The following is a 23,543-nucleotide window of genomic DNA, read 5'->3' as shown; positions in this document are numbered from 1 at the left end:
ACTAAAAGGTTAGTCAATGTGATGATGAGTCGATTATTTAATACAATTAAATAATATCAGCTGAGACGAATTAATTGTTAATTCGTAAATTGAATATAAACAATTATATTTAATTATTGTATATAATGTTAGCTTAAACGAATTAAGATGTTAATTCGTAATTAAACATAAACGGTTATATTTAATTAGCAAATTATAAATATGCGATATTTATAGTTAATGTATATATTATACGATATTGTCATAATAAATGATGACGGACCGGTATTAAATGTGTGGACTTAATAATACGTGACGACATAAATGACAATTGATAATTATACACATTTTATACAAATATGATAACAACCTAAAATAAGAAGATTTTCTTCTTTTTTTTTTGGGTTGTTACACGGTTCAAAGAAAGGAGAAAAATAAGAAAAAAATCTTCCTCTCTTTTCTCCTCTTGTTACACGCTTATAAGGAGAGAGAAGGGGATTATTTTACTTACTTGATTTTTCTTAAAAACTCTCATCACAAAAAACCCTAAATATTATTTAGGAATTAGGGTTCCTTTTCTAGCAAAAACGGGGCATTTCTCGGAGCATTTTGGGTGCAACGATTAGGAGAATATCGATCTCGATATTTGTTCTTAGGCCAAATTGCTAGGACTGAAGGTTAATTCTAATCTCTATTCTTTTGTTTATACAATTCGTTTATGACTAGCAATTTTATATTTCATAATTTCGTTATAATTCGAATTTTCTTGATGAAATATAATCCTAAGAAAGTGTGCAAGCTTAAACGTTCCATTTACGGACTTAAGCAAGCTTCCCGGAGTTTGAATCATCGTTTCAACCAGGTGATAAAAGAGTTTGGTTTCACTCGATCGCTCGAGGAACCATGCTTATATGTCAAGTCGATTGGGAGTATGATTGTTTTCTTGATATTGTATGTCGATGACATACTCTAGATTGAGAATGACATTCCTCTCTTATCTTCGGTAAAAGGATGGTTGAAGAACCATTTCCACATGAAAAATCTGGGTGAGGCACAACGCATATTGGGAATCCGTATCTATCGAGATAGATCACGACGAATGTTATCACTGAGTCAGGAGTCTTATTTAGATAAGATTCTTGAAAGGTTCAGCATGACCAACTCCAAGAAGGGGAACCTTCCAATGATTTTTGGGATGTATTTGAGCAAGTCTCAGTCACCCAAGACACCGGAAGGGGTTGAACGCATGATTCGTGTTCCTTATGTGTCAGCCATAGGATCAATCATATATGCCATGATATGCACACGTCCAGACGTGGCATATGCATTGAGTATGACGAGTCCGTACCAAGGCAATCCAGGTGAAACACACTGGATGGCTGTGAAAACATCCTTAAGTACCTACGGAGAACTAAGGATTGGGCATTGACTTATGGAGGAGATACTAAGCTATGTGCAATCGGTTACGCAGATGCTAGCTTCCAAACGGATCGAGATGATTCGAAATCTCAGTCTAGATTCATTTTTACTCTTAATGGTGCTGCGGTCAGCTGGAAAAGTTCCAAACAGGAAGTTGTAGTAGATTCTACCACTGAATCCGAGTACTATGTCGCTTCAGAAGCAGCAAAGGAAGCTATATGGATGCATCAATCCTTACAAGAACTAACCAAAGTTCCTAGTTCGAATGATCCAATCACCATCTATTGTGACAATAGAGGTGCCATCTTCAAGGCCAAGGAGCCTAAGTCTAGCAACAAGTCTAGACATGTACATCGAAAGGCTCACCTGATCCGTGATTACGTAGAGCAAAAGGAGATAGTGATTGGCAAGATAGCTTCGGATGACAACATCGCGGAGCCTCTCACTAAACCATTGAAATATGATAAGCATGAAGGGCACGTTATTTCCACGGGAATTAAACGTGTTCCTGAGTTGTAGTAGTTGATTATGGATTCGATACATTTTCTTTTCATATTTTGTTTTTCATGTGGATTGTACGACAACATTGAACGCCACAAAGTGAACTGAATTACATTATATTTGTTTTGGTCCGTAATCACCTACATGAGCTGATAACTCTGGCTATTATATTATGAAGTTGATTGATGGTGTGTTCAACGAGCCATAAGTCAAACGGTTGGCTGATCGATCACAGATGCGAGTTATAACGATACCTCGTAGGACATTGTGACAACGTAATGGAGTCCTAAATGTTTAAAAACATTCGGTGCCAGGTCGTGGATTGGACGTCCATTGTGTTCCTAGAGTCGATTCTTTTGACTATCGACCGTCTCTTGAGATCAAGGCAGTTTTTGGGTGACTTTGGTTTCTTTCTCATGGTCGACCGTAACAGGAGGCTAAGCAGATTTTTACTGGGTCATTTCATACCGTGCTTGTATCTGCAGGATTCGAGTTGAAAAAAATATCCAACCTTTATCAGGTTTAGTCATTTCTCAAGGCCACTCGAGGAGTTGTAACTGAAATGCATGGCCATGCTCGAATGATGATTCGTTTATCAGTTAAGTTACTTTCTAGTTGGGAAAACCACTCTTGATATTGATCACTTGTAAAATACGACATTTTTGAATACGGATTTTGCAAATTGTTTTACATTGAGTGGGAGAAATTAAGGATATGAGAATCGGTTATCGCACATACACTTGTGAGAACAAGTGGGAGATTGTTGGAGCTAGTGTCCTCCACGGTTAGTGTGATAACGTGTATAAATCTCTTATAGGTTCATAGGGTGTCCACAGTTAGTGTGATAACGTGTATAAATCTCGTATAGGTTCACAGGGTATACTTAGTATTTATCAGTTGATTAACGTTTACTAATAACGGTTGGCTCGCTAGAAGTTTGACGTTATTATCATACTGATGGCGGTGATCAACTGGTCCCTAAAAGTCATACCTAAAGGATGTGTTTGAGAGATGTGATTATATGAAAATATAATCACACTGATGCCTTATATGACTAAAAGGTTAGTCCATGTATTTGACTAAAACGTTAGTCAATGTGATGATGAGTCGATTATTTAATACAATTAAATAATATCAGCTGAGTCGAATTAATTGTTAATTCGTAAATTGAATATAAACAGTTATATTTAATTATTGTATATAATGTTAGCTTAAACGAATTAAGATGTTAATTCATAATTAAACATAAACGGTTATATTTAATTAGCAAATTATAGATATGCGATATTTATAGTTGCATATATTATACGATATTGTCATAATAAATGATGACGGACCGGTATTTAGTGTGTGGACTTATTAATACGTGACGACATAAATGACAATTGATAATTATACTCATTTTATACCAATATGATAACAACCTAAAATAAGAAGATTTTCTTCTTATTTTTTTGGGTTGTTACACGGTTCAAAGAAAGGAGAAAAATAAGAAAAATAATATTCCTCTCTTTTCTCCTCTTGTTACACGGTTATAAGGAGAGAGAAGGGGATTATTTTACTTACTTGATTTTTCTTAAAAACTCACATCACAAAAAACCCTAAATATTATTTAGGAATTAGGGTTCCTTTTCTAGCAAAAAGGGGGCATTTCTCGGAGCATTTTGGGTGCAACGATTAGGAGAATATCGATCTCGATATTTGTTCTTAGGCCAAATTGCTAGGACTGAAGGTTAATTCTAATCTCTATTCTTTTGTTTATACAATTCGTTTATAACTAGCAATTCATATTTCATAATTTTGTTATAATCCGAATTTTCTTGATGAAATATACCGATATTTCCCACAGTCTTGCTAGGGGTTTTATTGTAGGGTAATCTAACTCAAATAATTATGCATGACTAGTATAATTGATAACTTAAAGAATGAACAATAAAGTAAAAGACAGAGATTTGTACGTGGAAAACCCTGGGAATAAGGGAAAAAACCACGCGCACTAAGCCAGGAGGGACTAATACTATCTTTTAGTGTATCCTGACAGGGAATGTGTATGTCAGGCTAGAGGTAGAGTATAAATGCTTATTAAATAAGCTCAAGGTGATTACAATAATGAAATCAGAGTAAGGATGAGTGAATAGTGGATGTCCTTTCTTGTTTCTTTTACTTGTTATATATATCTTGTTTGCAACGGCTCTCTAACGTTTGTTTTGGACGTTCCTTGGCAATAGGCCTCATGCCCTAATTACCCGGAGGTAGTTATTTGACTCTACAATCCGCCTGCCGCTATCTTTGCTCAGTCAACTGTTCCATACTCTTCGTATATTTTGTTGAATAGGTCTTCCATGAAAGAAGAAACCGTTTCTCTAGGTTTTAGTTTTGCTTTAGTTGTTGCCTGACTTTTTCTAGTAGCGCCCGACATTCGGCTGGTGAGTTATTCCTTCAGGTCTGGCCTGGATAGATAGCCTGACCTGTCTTTCCCTCCTGCCTGGCACCTGCCTGGGTATAGTATGCTTCATATTGAGTTACTTCCGTTCAGGCTAGACTTGGTGTTTCTTTGCCTGACTTTTGTCTGATCAGGCAGGACAATTCTTGGCCCAACACCATTGTAGATGATTTGGCATATTTGACTTGGCAATTTTTAACTTTGCATTTTTGAACATTTTGAGAGTAACCCCATTTGTAGCAAGGGTACTTCTATAAAAGCATAGCAGACTATTTTTGCTCCTTGTTTCATTGATGCAATTGCAAACATTTGACTTTGATTTAGGAACTTGAACTCAATTCGATGATTTTGTGCCCATTCCCCTTTGGTTAACAAAATGATAGATGGCAAAAATGAAAGAACGGTTGTATGGCATTGAGGGTCTCCTTAGAATAAACGGTAGCCAAGGAGCTATCACACCACGAGGTACTCTTGGCTAGGCTCTTGTGCATGGGTCGAATGATACTAGAATGACACTAAAAAGGATGCTTTAACACTATTCTAGTGAACAAAGTGTTAAGTAGAAAGAGTATCTATAATGGCCTATGCACACTTGTCAAATTTATCAGTTAGGCATTTTCGAAAGCTTTCCTAAATGCAACTATATGCCATGATGCAACCTTCATATTTATAAGTCTAAATGCAAAGGCTTCTACCAACTAGTATTTCATGTAATCTAGATGCAACTCCTAACAACACATAGGTACACAAACCGCAACAACAAAATACACCACATACTTCTTGACATCTAAGCCCATCCTTCTCATATAAATAATGAAAAAAAAAGGAAGGGAAATAGGGATTAGAGCGATAATACCAAGTGGTCTTCAAATTCTCTTGCTAATGCCTCAAATATAGTGTCGTATCTATGTTAAAAGAGAACAAAAACACAAGTATATACAATTCTACACTACTAAATTAAAGAACATGTTTTTGGTTTTTTTAGTTTTCAAATTTTTATCGATTTTGTTTTTATAAAATTAAAGAATATATTTTTTGGATTTTTCGAATTTTTACGTATTTTGGAATATAAATTCCCATCCCCCACTTTTTTTTGGATATTGTTCTCAATGTACATGTAGCAGTAGGAATGAAAAAAGAAATACATGTTTTTGGATTTTTAAATATTGATGGAAATTTAAGTACAAATGCAAATGCAATGATATGAATGAATACATGCTCTATGTAAATGCAATTCTATATGTCATATATAACAAATGAATGCAATCTAAACTATGCTAGATGATGCATGTTTTCTATTAAGTTGGATGCTAATTTAAATTATCGTAGGTCACCCATGATCAAACCTCCCCAAACCGATTTTAAACACTATAGCTAATGTAGGAAGAAAGGAACTTAATCATGAGGTAACTACATAAATGCAAGGTAAAATGAGATTTAAACTAGAGTGCAATCTAATCTAAGATGTAATGCGATGCAACTAGGCATGAGAGGGAGGGAATAGGTATAATACAATGGAGATGGCAAGGTTAAGTGTTTCTAACCATTGTATCTGTCATCATAATTATCACGCCCTCCATATCCGCTATGCCCTCCTTGGTCTTCATGACCTCCTCCTTGGTTACGGTGTCCCCCACTTTGGTCGTTAAATTCCCCTCCTTTGTTACCATAATTAAGGAACAAGAGATATGGTTGAACCCATGATGGATGAGGGCCTCTAGGATTGATGTACACTTGTTGTGCCATGTTTTAATAGTAAGAAGGGTATTGGTCCAAGTAATTGTCGACCCGTCCGTCGTGCACTCCAAGGTCAACTCGTTGCATGAGTGTCATCAATTAAATCATGGTTGGGGCTCCTAAATCTGGGGGGGTGAATTCTACATGTGTGGTGGGGTAGGTTGGTATGGGCACAAAAGATGGTTGTCCACCTTGTTGGTGTGGCGGATTACCCCATTCCAGCATTTGAGGAGGTTGGTATGGTACTTCTTCCCGCGGTGGTGGTTGATCATAAATCTCAATAGGTAAAAGGTAACTTGGCCTTTGTGAGTATCGGCTCAAACGGGGTTTGGTGGGTGGTATAGTCCACCCCACAAGCACAAGTGGTGAGCATCCCCTAGTGTACCATTCTACACTCCCGACCGCATTGTAACCGCACCACCGGTGGTGGTGAAAGATGATTTTTTTTCAGCAATTAAAGTATGTCCCCGGAGTTTCGCATACCTTCCATCATAGTTGAATCCGACGCAAATTTCATTGGAAAATATTGTTATTAGCCCTACCATCCCAAAGGTTTTGATCAGAGAAACCCCTTTTGCAAAATCATTGCTCGTAAGCATCACAGTAGGCATATTGAAGTTGAAGGGTCTTGTCCCTTGAACATTAAAGTAAGACTCAATAAATGTCAAGTCAAGGAAGGTGAATTTTTCTTCCTCTACCCTTCCAAGAACGGTCCCGGCTATGAATCGTTCGCTAATTCGAATCACGTGGTGTTGAATAGCAAAAGTGTAGCATTGCGTGAAAGAATTAAAGTTTCTTCCGGAGATGGCCCTCCAAATGTTGGCAATATTAAGGTCGTAGGGTTTGTCGGTATTGCTTGTTGGTACCTCAAGACCAAAGATCTCCGCAAAGGGTTTTAAGGTCATTCTATGAGACATATTGCAAAGGCGAAAATCCATAGCGACTTCATGTCTCCGATTGGTAACAACATGGAGGCTACATAGGAATTCTAATGTGAGGCTTAGGTAGGTGTCTTCTTGAGCGTAAAACAACCTCTCAAGACCCAAGCCATGGAAGAAGGACTCCGTTTGTTGCCTTATACCAAGTATTTGCAATACATCAAGATCAATGAATTGAGTAGGTTAGTAATTCCACGAATCGTTGACAGTGCATATCATCGATGAACTCTACTTCCGGAAAATGTTTAAGTTGTTCAACACCCTGTAGCACTATGTCTTCTTGGACCCTTGCCTCTCATGAGGTGGTTGAGGCGTCCTACCCTGCTTTTGTCAAAAATGAGGCTTAAAGTAAGCCTTTCCCTTGCTCCCTTTGTGATCCCTTCTTTATCATCATGCTCTTTCCTGAAAAATGGCTTACAAATTAGATAAGAACTCTCCCTCAAAACTCTCATGTAAAGACGAAAAGATACATGTAATGTTATGAGTCTAAAATGCAACTACCACTGGCATGCAATGCAATGTAAGGCTTAGAAAAGTATATTACAAATGGTGGTTTAATATAGTGTTAGTTATTTAGACCATGTTAATACTCATTTTATGATATTAAAATTACAAATTAATTTAATATGGTCTAAATCTACATGCATGCAAATAAAAGTATAAAAGATGGTATTAAACCATCTTAAGACAAGAAAATCCTTACATTGTATAAGGTAAGTTTTGGGCACAACTCAAGGACTCCTTCCTTGGTGTCGTTCTTGAGCTATGAAAATGGATGATCCTCCAAGACAACTAACCACCAAAAAGATGGTCTCTTAAGGTTACACCCAAGAATCAACCCAAAATACTACTATAATACTAACTAGGTATATTTAGTAGTAAACCTTGTTTGTTGTTTATTTGATGTACTAATAAATATTATTACTTTAATAATAATATTAGTTTATATTTATATGTGTTTTGGATGATAAAGATAAACAAAGTAAGAAGGAAAATTGGTCTCTCACACTGTAATAGGCAACCGGTTTTTTTTTAAGCTCAAAGGACCAATTTTTCTTCTTATTTTTCCAACTAATGAATGAGGTGAATAGTGGGGTAGTTATAGCAAAATAATGGGAACAATCCTTAGTGGAAAATCTACTACAAAGGACACTTGTATGTCCTCAAAAAACCGGTCCATATGGACTACTTTTGGTCCATTTCGGTTTTCGACATTTGCCCCACAAATGCTTATAAGTCTTATATTTAATTATCTTACATAATTAAAAATTAATTTAATTATTTAACACTTAATAATTTAAATTGACTATCAATAATTACTTAACTATTAACTAATCATAAGACCATTTTATCAACATACAATGTGTCAATATTAACCCATTTAGCTAATTTCACAACCTCTTGTAAAATTTAATAGCTAATTGATTCTACCTCAAAACATATACACATATCATATAAAATTAGTTAATAAACAATTAATTGATAAATTCTAATCATTTATTATTTAAATATTACATAACTAAATAATAAATCTCCTTGTCATGAGTTCGTAACCCGTCATCAAATAATACATTTACGTGATTAATTAAAAGGCAAATAATACAAGGAATTAATTATCTCGTATCTCATACAAACAATTAATTTATTCTATTTGGGCATCATCCTATAGGTGTGACCTAAAGGGATCAGCTGATCACCGCCGTCACACGACAGTAATGTCAAACTCTAGTCAGCCAATCATTACCGATTAACGATGACCAGCTGACAAATAAATAAATAAATCCCTGATATTTCGTTTACGAGATTTATTATGTAAACGCACTTATTGTGGAGGACACTACTCCAACAATCTCCCACTTGTCCGACACAAGTGTGCGTTACCAATTCTCTTGTCCAATAATATCTCCCACTCAATGCAAGATGTCTTTTAGGTCGTCCTTGTACGTGATCATATCATAAAGTGGTTTCCTCGATCAAGAGAATCATTGTCTGACCGGATAATCTACTATAGATCTCATCCGAGCGTGGCCACGCATTCACATTCATCTCTCCTCGAGTGGCCTTGAGATAAAATATGACTTAAAAGGACAATCCCGTTGATATATTTTCTTCATTCGATACAGATCACAATGACCCAGTAAATGCTCACCGGTCTCCTTTTACGGTGCGACCTAGAACAAAAACCAAAGCCACCGGAAAACCGTACCAACTCAGACAAATAGTCACCAGTCTAAAGAATTGACTCGAAGGAATAAATAGAAATCCTCGCCACGACCTCGCAACAAAAGGACTCTACAAATGGTCACTGTCTAACAAATTGTCTCACAATCTGCCTATGTAATCGACTAACCATCACTATGACCGTATAACAGTCGAACCTGTCATCTATCGCCTTACAATCTAGTCACTCCGAGACGTCACCTCATTAAGTAACTAGGGATAAAATACAATGTTAATCCAGTTAACTTAAGAGGGTTCGACATTGTCTTTACAACCTATTTGGAGAAAACAAAGTATATAAATTCAGACATAAAACTGAATATAACGATAAATGCAATTTATCATATATGAAATAATAAATACAATATTTTTATTATTACATATCATATAATTTACAACAGTTCTGGCATTCGTCTCAACCCTATCGAAACTACATGACTATCATGTTTAGCTTGAGACAAAGGCTTGGTTAAAGGATCAGCGATATTGTCAGATGTCCCAACCTTACAAACTGTAATTTCCTTCCTTTCGATTAAATCTCATATTACATGAAATTTCTTAAGTACGTGTCTAGACTTGTTACTAGACTTGGGCTCTTTTGCTTGAAAAATTGCCTCACTATTATCACAATACAAAGTGATAGGATCCTCGGCGATAGGAACTACCTTCAATCCCTCTAAAAATTGCCTAATCCAAACAGCTTCCTTTGCAGCATCGCAATGTACTCAGCTTCCGTTGTAGAATCGGCAGTCACAGAATCCTTGAAACTTTTCCAGCAAACCGCCCCTCCGTTCAACAAAAAGACAAATCCAGCCTGGGATTTCAAATCATCCCTATCGTTTTGGAAACTAGCATCCGTATAACCTCTTATACGTAATTCTGATTCTCCTCCAAACACTAAGAATGAATCTTTAGTCCTTCTCAAGTACTTTAGAATATTCTTGATGGCTATCTAGTGACTCTCACCTGGAGTTTTCTGAAAATGACTCGTCATACTCAAAGCATACGAGACGTCAGGACGAGAACACATCATAGCATACATGATCGATCCAACAGCGAAAGCATAGGGAATCGATTTCATGCGTTCAATATCCCACTGCCATAGGTAGAAAACCACTCTTGGAGTTTGCCATATTGAATCGGTCAAGAATCTTATCGATATAGGCTTCTTCACTCAATGCTAATATCCTTTTGGATCTATACCTATAGATCCGGATACCCAAGATGCGCTGAGCTTCTCCCAAATCTTTCATTTGGAAGTGATTTCCCAACCACTTCTTAACAGAAGCAAGCATATCAACATCATTCCCAATGAGTAATATATCGTCCACATAAAGAAGTAAGAAAAAAACTTTACTCCCACTAAACTTCATGTATAAACATGGCTCCTCAACACTTCGAGAAAAACCATTCTGCTTAATAACATGATCAAAACGATGATTCCAACTCCTTGACGCTTGCTTAAGACAATAAATGGATCTCTTAAATTTTCATACTTTGTTAGGATTTTTAGGATCCACAAAACCCCCAGATTGTGTCATGAAGACTTCCCCTTCCAGAAACCCGTTCAGGAAAGCGGTTTTGACATCCATTTGCCATATCTCATAATCATGAAATGTAGCAATCGCTAACATTATCCGAACATATCTATGTATAGCAACTGGTGCAAAAGTTTCATCATAGTGTAAACCATGAACTTGAGTGAAACGTTTTGCAACCAATCTAGCTTTGTAGACATCTTTTTGTCCATCCATGCCGATTTTAATCTTGAATATCCACTTACATTGAAGAGGTCGAACATCTTAAGGTAAGTCAACCAGGTCCCATACCTGATTATCGTACATGGAATCCATTTCGGATTGCATTGCCTCGAGCCATAGCTTAAAGTCAGAACTCGTAATAGCTGCTTTATAGGTCTTGGGTTCGTCACTTTCTAAAAGTAAAACCTCATAGTCACCATCTTCCTCGATAATACCAAGGTATCTATCAGGCTGGCGACTAACCCTTTCTGACCTCCTATGTTCAACAGGAACAATGACCGATTCAGACGTAGAAGGAACATCTTCCTGCACTGTCACATCAGTTTGTGGCTCTTGAACTTCATCAAGTTCAAATTTTCTCCCACTCTGTCTTCTAGAAATAAACTCCTTTTCTAGAAAGACAGCTTCACGAGCAACAAACACTTTATTATCATTACTATTGTAGAAGTAATATCCACAAATTTCCTTAGGGTAGCCTACAAAAATACATTTTTCAGAACGAGGTGCAAGCTTATTGTCAGACTTGCTCTTGACATAAGCATTACAACCCCATACTTTCATGTATCGCATATTTGGGACTTTCCCTTTCCATATCTCATATGGAGTTTTGTCAGTTGCTTTACTGGGACTTTTATTAAGTGATTGTACAACATATAAAATGGCAAAACCCTAGAATGACTTAGGTAACTCTGTTTGACTCAACATCGATCGAACCATATCTAATAAAGTTCAATCCCTACTTTCAGCCACACCATTTAATTGTGGTGTGCCAGGAGGAGTTAACTGAGATACAATACCGCAGCTTTTAAGGTGATCTTTAAAGTCATTGCTTAAATATTCCCCACCACGATCTAATCGTAATGCTTTAATCTTCTTATTTAATTTGTTTTCTACTTCATTCTGAAACTCTTTTAACTTAACAAAAGCTTCACTTTTATACCTCATTAAGTAGATATACCCATATCTACTCATGTCATCGGTAAAAGTAATGAAATAGTCATAATTACCTCTAGTAGTGACTGTCATTGGACCACATACATCGGTATGTATTAAACCCAATAACTCACTAGCTCGAGATCCTTTTCCTAGAAAAGGTGAACGAGTCATCTTGCGAAGAAGACAAGATTTGCATGTACCAAATGATTCGAAATCTAAAGGTTTAGTTACACTAGTCGACACTTGTCTTTTAATGCGCTTCTCGTTGATGTGTCCTAATCGACAATGCCATAAATAAGATAGATCGGTATCACCAGTTTTGAGTCTTTTATTATCTAAATGATAAACATCGTTGCAGGTATCTAGAATATAAATACCATTGATTTAAATAGCTTGGCTATATACAATCCCATTAAGGGAAAAAGTACTACACTTGTCTTTAATTACAAAAGAAAACCCTTTAGTGTCTAACACGGATACAGATATTATATTTCTAGATAGCGTTGGTATAAAATAACAATTATTAAGATGCAACTGCATTCCTGAAGCTAAACTAAGTACATAAGTTCCTACTGAGACAGTAGCTACTTTAGAGCCGTTTCCCATTCAGAGATCGACATCAACCTTGTTTAGCTTTCTTATGCTTTTTAGGCCCTGCAAATTATTACACAAGTGAGAACCACAACCAGTATCTAATACCCAAGTTGTATTTGAAGCATAATTTATGTCTATCATAAAAGATTCGGTTGAGAAATTACATGTCGGCTTCACAACGCCAGCTTTTATGTCATCCAGGTACTTTGTACAATTACGTCTCCAATGTCCCTTGTTATTACAATAATTACAAGTGTCTTTAAGAGGATTACCCTTTATAGGTTTAGGCTGGGTAGAGCAATTCACAATTGCTTTACCTTTGCCCTCCACCTGAACGGGCTTCTTATCTGCGTTCCTCTTAAACTGTTTCTTCCCCTTCACGTTAATCGCAAGCACATATTTCCCCGTGCTCCCACTTAATCCCATGTCCTTCTCTGCTTGCACAAGCAGAGAATGGAGCTCATGTAAACTCTTTTTCATATTCGTCATATTGTAATTTACCCTAAATTGGTAAATCCATTGACGTGCGAGAGAGAGTGAAGCACTCGGTCCACCACAATTTCGTCGGGGATTTTACATCCCAACCCCTCTAAAGTTTCCACGTACTCAATCATTTTAAGTACGTCTGATCTTACAGGTTGACCATCTTTGAGGTTAGCCTCAAAGAAACGAACTGCGGTGTCCTACTGGATTATCCTCGGGGCTTGAGAAAACATAGTAGAAAGCCTCGAGAATACTTCATGTGCATCGCGAAACTTGACACATTGCCTTTGTAAAGCAGGATCCATTGAAAAAATCAAAACATTTTTTATTGCAGCGGATTCCTTTTGATAATTTGAAATTGCCTCCCTTACATCGGTAGTGGCCCTAGTACTAGGCGAAGGGGGAGAGGGATCGACAAGGTAGCGTAATTTGCCATCACCTGCGGCAGCTAATCGAAGTTGTTCCTCCCAATCTTTAAAATTACTACCGTCGGCTTTTAATACATATTTGTCCATAAAAGACCGTAGCCATGAATCTCTAGCTATGGTGACGGTTTCACTAGTAGAAGTCATCGTGATTACTACAAAGGAAATATAGGAAAGATTAACATTTATCGTCTAAAAATATTTAACTTGTGAAAATATTTAACAAGTTCCCATTTATATAATGATCTCCCACTGAATTATATAAATGATTCCAAGATCCAATTTTATATAAACACGGGCAAGGAGGACCGATTCAACCCATATTTATATAAATTTGGTGAGTCAACATTTTGACGTATTCTACTACTAGAACTCTTGGTTGACGGATTTTCTTAAAATCTATCTTTTAGCCCCAGAAATAAATATGGGCACGGTGGACCGATTTATCCCATATTTATCCCGTGGAGTCCAACCAATTTTCACGTGTATAACCTTTATTACCCTACTTACCCAACGTAAAAAGAGTGTACCTCGGTGATCCGAACCTACCTCTAATGAAGAAGGGATTCATAGGTGCTATTATATGGTAAGGCTTAATCTCAATTTTAAACAAATGTGAGAGATCATATCAATTGAATTGTCTATCACCTTTAAGTGAACAAAATTAGGGAATGCTAGACGATTAAATCGATAACAACAAAAATAAAACATGTAGTGACGATTTGGCATGAATGCATATATGTAAACAAGTAAGTCCTAATATGGCCACCTAGTTAATCTAATCAATATATATATATATATATATATATATATATATATATATATATATATAAAAGAGAGTTTTTTCAGGCAATTTTAGAGGCTAAAACTTTTTTAAAACACGATTTTTATTTTTAATAATAAACTCAGCTGAAGATAATTATGATTTTTATTTTTAATAACAAACTCAGCTGAAGATAATTATTTTGAGCTAATCAAATAAGAGATATAGTAAATTACAAAAAAAGATAAAGATTGAGTTTTATTTTTGAATAAATCTCCAAAGAGTCATATATATATATATATATATATATATATATATATATATATATATATATATATATATATATATATATATATATATATATATATATATATAGAGGAGAGAGAGAGAGAGGTGATATCCGGTGAGAACGAACATTCGTGAGAATGGTGAGAACGACTCTCATCCCTTAGATAAATGTGAAATCAACGGCTGATAAATCCACCAACCCCTGTTTCTTGGTTTTATTACGACACCACCATTTTTAATTTACACAATTTAAATCACCATTTTTAACCATTAATATGTCAGCCACACATCATCTCCTTACTGGATGACGGCGGCGACGATTTCCAACACCAGAACACCACCACGACCTGAACACAATCTATTTTTTGTTGTCAACCATTGACGAACCAGATTTGGTCGGCTTCTCAACTGATCTACTACCAAAAGCCGGCAATAACCAGGACCATTCACCACCACTATCACCATATGACGCCGACGAAAACCACTGCCACCAGACGCCGACGCCCACTGCTCTCCCTGTCTCTTTATCTTAATTGCTTGAAACAACCCATATATTGTTATATCTCATCGCCGGGAATAGCGCATACACGCCAACGACTACTAGAGTCACCACAGTAAAGGCCGGGCAAAGGCGTCGACCACCGTCGTACCAATTGCACCACATCACCTTTACTTATTCCGTCAACGCTCGTCGTCTGGCCGTGTCGACATCTCTCACCATCACTCTTCTGTCAACATCGTCTCTCTCTTCTCGCTGCTTTTCTTCTTCGATCGATTATTACTTGTACTTGTCAAAGTTCATCATATTTGCTTTAAAAATATGGAATAATAAGAAATTTGAATCCCTAAATTCGATCGATTATAGCTGCTTTGTTATAAAATGCATTGCCGATTATAAAGAATAAGAATGAATGTATGTTAATTGTATTGATTAAAAGCTGTGTACAATGAGATGATTATATACTGAAGGAATAGGGTTAACCTAAGCTAACTAAAGCTCCTAGAAAATAGTTAACAGTAGAGTAAAAGAGGGAAGTACAAGATAAGACTATTGACTAAGCTAACAACTAAATATAAGACTGAGTCTAGCTAAAGAATTGATCACGTGGGATTTGAAGTAGGATACTTATTATCTTTAACATGCTCCCTCAAGATGGACGGTCGTAGAGTAAGGCCAATCATGGATGATAATAGTAGAAACCGTGGCTTGGATAATGGCTTAGTGAGAGTGTCTGCGATTTGACCGTCACCATTAACATGTTGAACCCGAATAGACCCACGTTGGACTTGTTCCCGAACAAAATGAAAATTTAATGCAAGATGCTTCATACGAGAATGAAAAATCGGGTTGGCGGAATAGTTTTTAGCACCCAAGTTGTCACAGAAAATAACCGGGGGCGATGGCACAACAATGCCAAGCTCACTAAATAATGATTTTAACCATAAAAGTTCCGCAGTGGTATTGCCAACAGCTCTAAATTCCGCTTCAGTAGATGATCGTGATATGGCCTTTTGCTTTTTGGACGACCAAGATATAGGGTTTTGTCCAAGAAACACTACATAACCGGAGGTCGAGGCATAGTCATGATGATCACCTCCGAAATCCGCATCACAAAAGGCATGAAGGTTAAAGGGAGTATTTTTAAGTAAATGTATACCATCATGAATCGTACCTTTGAGAAACCGAAGCAATCTTTTAAGTGCGGTCCAAATATGTGCTGTCGGGTGCGTCAAGAATTGAGCTAATTTATTAACCGGAAAGGCAATATCGGGATGCGTAAGGGAAAGATACTGTAAGCTTCCAACAATGGCGTGGTACTTGGACTCGTCTTGAATTGGGTTGTAGTCTTCACGGTGCAGGGGAGGAAACGATAGCATAGGTGTTGTAGAGGGACTACAATCAAGCATATCATAACGAGTAAGAACATCGGTAATATATTTGGACTGATTAAGATGAAGGTTGGCTGATGTCGGGGTGACCTCCATCCCAAGAAAGTAAGAGAGACAGCCGAGATCGTTGAGGGAAAAGCGGACGGATATGGCTGCAATAAATTTTGTAACTTCATTCGAATGGGAACCTGTGACAACTATATCATCTACGTAAATAAGAGCATAAAGACGAATGTTAGATTTATCGTAAATAAATAATGACGGATCAGAAAGTGAATTCCGAAACCCTTATGACAAAAAATAATTTTTGAGCTCAGTAAACCAAGCACGAGGTGCTTGTTTGAGCCCATAAATAGCTTTACGTAATTTACAAATATGAGACGGAAAGTCGGGATTTATAAAACCTGATGGATGTTCCATGTATACATCCTCGATTAGCCTGCCTTGCAAGAAGGCATTGTTAATATCGATTTGACGAAGCGACCAACCATGTAAAATAGCAAAGGAGAGTATAAGACGGATGGTGGTAGGTTTAATGACGGGACTAAAGGTTTCAGTATAGTCTAAACCTGGTCGTTGATGAAAACCTTTAGCAACCAATCGAGCTTTGTGTTGCTTAAGACTGCCATTGGGATTATACTTGAGGCAAAAAACCCATTTGCAACCAATTACATTCAGCGCAGAATCAGGTGGAACAAGAGACCAAGTTTCATTGCGAGTAAGGGCATCAAACTCGGCATACATAGCTGCTCGCCATAAGGGGTCAATAAGAGCCTGTTTAACAGTTGATGGGGTCGCAAATTGGGTGGAAACAGTGGAGAGTTGGGAATATTTCGGGTTAGGTTTCCGGATGTTATTACTTAGGCGGGTAACGACTCGGTTAGGAGGTGGTGGTAGGGGTGCGACAGAGGCAGGGGAAGGAGAAACAGGGGAGGTTTCTGGTTCGGGACGAGAGGGAGAGGGGGAACCAGGGGTGTGCGTGGGGGAGATAGTCGTGGCAGCGGGTGTTGGGGTTGAGGCAGGGGTGTCGGAGGCGGTGGAGGTGGAGGTGGCAGTTGTTGGTGATGGTGTCGGAGTTATAGGGATAGCAAAGTTGCACTAGTAAGTAGAGGTAAGGGTTGGAGGGGATTCAGTAGGTTTAATAATGTCAGGGTAAGGAAATTGATCGTCTACAAAACGAACATGACGGGATGTATAAATACGGTTAGTGACCAGGTCAAGGCATAAGTATGCACTTTGGGTCGTGGAGTAACCAATAAAAATGCATTGAGTGGACCGGGGTTGGAGTTTGTGATCCGTGTAAGGGCGAAGCCAAGGAAAGCATAAGCAACCAAAGCCATGAAGTTTTGTAATATTAGGAGTTTGATTAAATAATTTAGTAAAACGAGACGAATTTTGAGGGGACGGCGTAGGAAGTCGATATATTAAATAAACGGCGGTGGAAAAGGCGTGAGGCCAAAAGGAAGTAGGTAATTTAGCGTGAGTAAGGAGAGACATACCCGTTTCGACGATATGGCGGTGTCTACGCTCAGCAAATCTGTTGTGCTCCGATGTATGAGGTGGGCTCGTTAAATGGTTAATACCCGTGAGATTGAGATGTGACGTTAATTTTCGAAATTCCCCACCATTGTCGGAGTAAAATTGCTTAATTGGCTTTTTAAAATAATTCTCAACAATGGAACGAAATTTAAGAAATGTAATTTTGGTGTCGGATTTCCGTTTTAGCGGGTTTAACCAAATATGATGGGTAAAGTGGTCAACAAAAATGACATAATATTTAAACGATTCGGTGGATAAAATAGGTGAACTCCAAACATCGGAAAAAAAAGATCTAATGGTGCTTAGAAATTAAAGTAGTTTGTCCAAAGGGTACTTTGTGACTATTGTTAATGTTTCACGAGATGCATTGCTCCGAATGAGAAATTCAAAAATTAAATTGCGAACTAATAACTTGAAGAGTTTTATTTGATGGAGGGGCAAGTCTATGGTGCCATGAAGCTTGACATGGGGCGACAGCTATTCGAGCTTGAGACGATGTCGGATGCCAAACGGAGGAACCGTCAATAAGGGGGCCTTGAAGAAGGACCGCTCCCGTCGGATTTGCCTTAATACAAAAAGAAGCAGGTGAGAAAACGGCATAGGCATTATTATCGGTACAAAATTGCGAAACGGATAATAATTTTCGTGAAATTTTAGGAACTACGAGAACATTAGTAAATTTAAGAAGAAAGGAAGAAGAAGGCATAGTAAAGGAACCAGAGTGAGTGATGTTGAGCGCGGAGCCATCGCCGATGACGAGATCATCAGCACCATCATAAGCATGATGAAGGGACAAAGTATTTAAATCATCAGTGATGTGGTGCGAAGCACCACTGTGCACGGTCCAAGAGGCGGGTGGATGGGTAGAGGGATGAGTGGCGGAATGGGCCTGGGGTTGAGGGCCGCGGCGTTGACGAGTTGGGAAGACCATATTCGGGTACTTGGCCTGAAAATCGCGACAATTAGAGGCGACATGACCAACTTCGTCACAAAAATGGCAGCGACCCTTGTAGGGTTTGGTGTAACCGGGTTGAAGGGTGTCGGGATAGGATTGTTTGGGCGGGTAAGATTGGCGTGGTTGGGATTGACGAGTATTGTAGCTATGGCGATTATTATTATAATTGGGTCGATAGGTAGCAGCATGAGCGGATGGATTAAAAGCCTGGGTATTCGGGTTTGGGGTGTTTTTGAGACGGAGTTCCTGCTGTATCAATTTCTCATGAAGAGATTCAAAGGAAATTGATGTGTCGCAAGCACAAACTGCCTCGATGACGGAGTGATATTTATCGTAATTTAGGTCGTTTAAGATTTTATTGGTAACATCATCGACATCCATTGGATGTTCTAACTGAGCCAAATCATCGGTCCATGCTTTGATAGCAGTCATGTACTCGGTGATGGTCATGTCATCGGTGTGCGATATGTTTTCCAGACGATCTTTAATTTGGAGATGGTGGCCACGGGACGAGTTGGCAAAGGTGCGAGTTAGGGTGGTCCAGGCTGCGGTGGAGGTGGTGTCATTAACAATAAGGGCAGCTATCAGAGGGGCTAGAGTACCGGTTAGGGCACCTAGTATAAGCTGATCTTGCCTATACCAGGTCGAAAAAGCAGGGTTGGTAGCGGTAGTGGGTGCGGTTGCGGGTGGGACAGGGTCAACAGTGATGGTGCGGGGTGGTACAACGACGGTTCCATCGAGATAAGAGAAGAGTTCAAGTCCGTTCATAATAGCACGAACTTGAAACCTCCACTGTCGAAAGGTGATAGTGTCTTTTAACTGAATGCAATTGGCAAAGGTTACGAGAGTAAGGGGTCGGTTGGGTTCAGCGGTATTGACGATTTGAAGTTGGTTGTTCGACATGGTTGATTAGTGTTCGAAAAAATCGAGTTGCTAACACAAGAATGTAGACACGGATGTGGTTTTGATCGTGAGGATCGGAGACTCGTGATACCATGTAAAGAATAAGAATGAATGTATGTTAATTGTATTGATTAAAAGCTGTGTACAATGAGAAGATTATATACTGAAGGAATGGGGTTAACCTAAGCTAACTAAAGCTCCTAGAAAATAGTTAACAGAAGAGTAAAGGAAGGAAGTACAAGATAAGACTATTGACTAACCTAACAACTAAATACAAGACTAAATCTAGCTCAAGAATTGATCACGTGGGATTTGAAGTAGGAGACTTATTATCTTTAACACCGATCTACACTGTTATAGGGTGTCGTATAAACATAGGTCCATAGTTAGCTTTTCAAATTTTTGCTGCACTTTGCCTTTGAACTTTTATTTTTAAGCTTCAAATGAATTAAGCTATGGAACGACACAGCCTGGATGCATGTATGGGTTGCATTTTCTTGTAATTTAATTATAATCATGTGATTGTATTAAGGTTTTGTAAAATCGTGTGGTGAAGGAGCGAGATCGAGTTGGGCAAATTTGATTAAAAAAATTGCATTCGGAATTATTAAAAATATACTAAACATATCGCGTAGAACATGTACTTATATGATCTTATTTCTATAACAAACGTATTATAGAATTCAGGGAAAAAGTGTACCTAGGATAGAAAAAAGCGTATCTACATTCTAAGAAAGTGTATTTATAAATTCACGTAAAAGTGTACCTAGGATAGAAAAAAGTGTATCTACATTCTTAAAAAATGTATATAGAATTCGGCTAAAAAGTGTATCTACGATAGTCAAAAGTGTATCTAAGATTTGGTAAAATAATAATAATAATAATAATAATAATAATAATAATAATAATAATAATAATAATAATAATAATAATAATAATAATAATAATAATAATAATAATAATAATAATAATAATAATGTATCTACATTATTAAAAAGTGTAAATAGAATTCTGGTAAAAGTGTACCTATGATAGTCGAAAGTGTATCTGGGATTTGGTAAAAAAAAAAAATTAAAAAGTGTATATAGAATTCTGGTAAGAAGTGTACCTACGATAGTCAAAAGTGTGTCTGATATTTGGTAAAAAAAAAAAAAATGTACCTTGTTTATATATGTATATATATTCTCATGAATATAGTGCGTTCTCACCGTTCTCACTGAGTGATCGTTCTCATAGGATCCTATATATATATATATATATATATATATATATATATATATATATATATATATATATATATATATATAGGCGGGATCTCGTGAGATTGGGACGACGCGAGTATTCGTTTAAGTTTTTATGGACTGAGTTGATTAACAATGAATGGTGATGAATTGTAACAGCTACTATGGTTAGTTCTTCTAATGTCTATCTTAGGCATCTGTTGTTGATTTCAAATGCTTATGCTTATGAGATAGTGTGTATTTGTTAGATTGTTAGTACGTATTTTCCTTTTTGTTAACTTTTTCTTTTCACTAGTTAATCTGATGTCAATGTACATACACTGATCTCCTATTATGGACATGTTTGATTGTCTGCCTTTTTGTCAACTTTTTCTTTTCTCTTGTTTGTTACAATGTACGGAGTATAGAGTTTGTACAGCTTCAGCTCCGTCGCTTTCGTGTATCCGTCATCAATCGTCACCTCTACCCCGTCATCTCCGTCTTTTCTGCCAGATTATTAGTCTTGGGGATCAATTGCAAATGTTGGCTTGTGTGCCGGAAAATGTAATTGTCTATTAACTAAAGAAATTATTCAAATGAAGGCTTGTAGTTTGGGCTGTAATCGACTCTTGATTCCTTTTATGTGTTGAATTTTGGTTAATCAAGTGACAATAATACTACAAAGAATAATACTCCAATAACACACAAATAAAACTACAATAACACCACAATAACAGCACAATAACACGGGAAAAAAGTAAAAAAAATCAAAGTAGTAAAAAAAATCAAAGTGACACCGGACTAACATCACAATAACACCAGAATAACAATACTACCAGAATAACATCACAATAACACATGGTAAAAAAAATAGTAAAAAAATCAAAATAGTAAAAAAAAATCAAAGTGGCACCGGAATAACATCACAATAACTCCAGAATAACAATACCATCAGAATAACAACACAATAACACGTGGTAAGAAAAAAGAGAAAAAATCAAAGTAGTAAAAAAAATCAAAGTGGCACCGAATAACATCACAATAACACCATAATAACAGCACAATAACATGTGGTAAAAAAATCAAAGTAGTAAAAAAAATCAAAGTGACACCGGAATAACATCACAATAACAGCAGAATAATAGTAGAATAACAGCACAATAACACGTGGTAAAAAAACAAAAGAAAAAAATCAAAGTCGTAAAAAAATTCACAGTAACAACAGAATAATATCACAATAACAACGGAATAACAATAACAGCACAACAACATTTGGTAAAAAAAAGGGAAAAAAAATCAAAGTCGTAAAAAAATCAAAGTAACAGAGAATAACATCACAATAACAATGAATAACAATAACAAAGACAATAACATGTGGTAAAAAAAAAAGAGAAAAAAAAAAATCAAAGTCGTAAAAAAAATCCAGGTAAAAAAAAAGCACAATAATAGCATAATAACACGAGGTAAAAAAAATAAGAGTAAAAAAAATTTCAAGTAAAAAAAAATCCGGTACAAAAAGAAAAAAAAAGGTAACATAATGAGTAAATTAAAGAAAAACATAAGAGAAAATAAAAATCAAAGTGGTTAAAAAAAAGCATAATAACACGAGGTAAAAAAAAGAGAAAAAAAAATTAAAGTAAAAAAAAAAGTAACATTAGAAAAAAGAGAAAATAAGTAAATGACAATGGTTTTATATGACATGTAAGATTTGATCTTGGCCACTCATCTCTAATATAATCTAGTGGCTGAGATTCCCCCAACTCACAACTTACCATAAGAACCAAAATCACAAAATCCAATCTCTCTCTCTCTCTCTCTCTCTCTCTCTATATATATATATATATATATATATATATATATATATATATATATATATATATATATATATATATATATATATATATATATATATATATATATAGAAATAGGATCAAATGAGTTAGGGTACTTTTGGTGAGTTACCCTCTAAATCGGACCATTCATCTAACATAAGATATGTGGTCGAGATTTAATCTTACATCTCATATATAAAGCAAATTTTTGACACTTGAACTTCTTTTTTCCCACTTTTTTCAGTCAGTTTCTCTATCTCTCTATCTTTCTCTCTCTCTCTCTCTCTCTCTCTCTCTCATATTTTCGTTCGTCAATTTCTCCATTTCTCGTCAGTTTTCTGGTGTTCTCTATTTTCGTTCATGGTTCTCGTCAATTGAACTTCAGTTATTGTGCTCAATTTCTTCGTTCTTCTACTGCATTTTCGGTTTCTCTCAACAGGTAATCAATGAACTCAATTTTGTTCGTCCTTCTAAATTTTTTCGCTGATTTTCTACTCAATTTTCGGTTCCTCTTCTTGTTTTTCTACTTGATTTTCTTTTGTTTTCTGTGTTTATTCTCATTTTGTTTAGTATATAGTTTTGTTTGTTTTGTTTTTGTTGTTAAATTAAATTTTTTCAATTTTTCCGCATAATTTAGGGTTTTGTAATTCATTTTTTCATTTTTGTATCTTTTCTTGAGGCTTTTCTTTTTTGTTTTGAATTCCTGTACATTCTAATG

This window comes from Silene latifolia, chromosome Y (assembly GCF_048544455.1).
Source record: "Silene latifolia isolate original U9 population chromosome Y, ASM4854445v1, whole genome shotgun sequence".
Classification (NCBI taxonomy): Eukaryota; Viridiplantae; Streptophyta; class Magnoliopsida; order Caryophyllales; family Caryophyllaceae; genus Silene; species Silene latifolia.
Note: the sequence above shows the minus strand (reverse complement) of the source record.